The sequence below is a fragment of the Mus pahari genome, chromosome 3, assembly GCF_900095145.1.
Source record: "Mus pahari chromosome 3, PAHARI_EIJ_v1.1, whole genome shotgun sequence".
NCBI lineage: Eukaryota > Metazoa > Chordata > Mammalia > Rodentia > Muridae > Mus > Mus pahari.
In genome coordinates this window covers 74,046,380-74,047,847 of record NC_034592.1, presented here as the reverse complement: position 1 = coordinate 74,047,847, position 1,468 = coordinate 74,046,380, and positions in this window count along the sequence as shown.

Genomic DNA, 1,468 nt, shown 5'->3' with positions numbered 1-1,468 from the left:
TGAAATGAACCAAAATATATTAGTTTAACTGATAAGAGATTTTGTGTATATTTAGCTTACTTTTCATCTATTAGTCACTTTATTTTATAGAAATATATCTAGGCTACAGCTACTGTTTAGGCTTATCATCTCCTAAATTATTAAAAAAATCATAACTCATGATCACAAACCATAGTGACTATGCTGTACTGTACATTATTGACTTCATAAATAATATAGAAAACTGCTTTCTGGCAAATGGCATTGTCAGTTTAATCAGAACTAATAAGAATCTTAAGTAAACATAAAAATTGCAGCTAATATTTACTTAATTTTAAGTTAACGTTAGGCTTTGTTTCCCTTAGTTGCTTGCACTCATATTGGTTGCTTGATTTGTTGTTGTTGTTGTTGTTGTTGTTGTTGTTGTTGTTGTTGTTGTTGGCAATTAAAACCTGAATACCTGTGAGTGAGAACCAAAGCTTCCCCATTTCACCACTGGTTAGGAACATTAGACCATGACATGCACTGAAATTATCATGTTTCACTACAACCCATAAAAACAAGTATGTTACCTTGTGAAAATATATACAGAAAAACACTAACAGCTTTGCCTATGGTAAAAGCAAGAATTTCATGTACAATCTTCTTTGCTTTGAATTATTGCCTGAGGTTCCCTTTCCTTAACACTCAATATCTCCTCCAACATTTCTGCTTCCATTATTATTTTGATGAGACTTAAAGAAACAAACTTTGAATGTCCCTAGACTTTTTAAATTTTAGGAACATCTAGTTCCACACCTATCTATAGAAAATGTTAAAGGTCTATATCTCAGAAATAATTCTCAAGAATCTGAAGCAGTTTCTCTTTTATTCCCATATTTTGTCATTGTAAGAAATGTTAGTTTTCATTAAAATATGTCATGTATGAACACCATGCTCTATGATCTCCTTACGCATTGCAGCTTTTATCCATCCTGATTTAGCACAGAATACCTGCTGAATTATGTGGTGAGCACTTAATCTACGTTAGATGTTTAATGCCATGTCTAGTAGGCCAGTGATCATTATGTAGGGGGTTGTTGTTTTGTGTGTTTGTTTGTTTGTTTGTTTTGCTGTAGTTTGTCATTGTAAAATAGTGATTATGTTATAGATACTATTGAAGAACTGCCCTAGGAACATCATGGAAGTGGTTGTTGAAAGGTATGTATCTCCTCTTCCTCCCTCCTCTTCTTCCTCTTCTTCTGCCATCTTCAACTGAAATTGTATATGTTCTATGTAAAAGCCATTCATTAAAAATATATATGAATATATGTATATAGTATTCATTAATTCAGGTATTCACACCAAAAATATGTTTAATAAAACATTTCAGATATACCCAGAAGATAGAAATACATTTTAAACTATGATTTTTCTGGGAGGAATTTAGTTCCAGAGCTGTAATATTTGATTAGATCATCCACATGAAGCAGCTGGGTTTACAAATGAG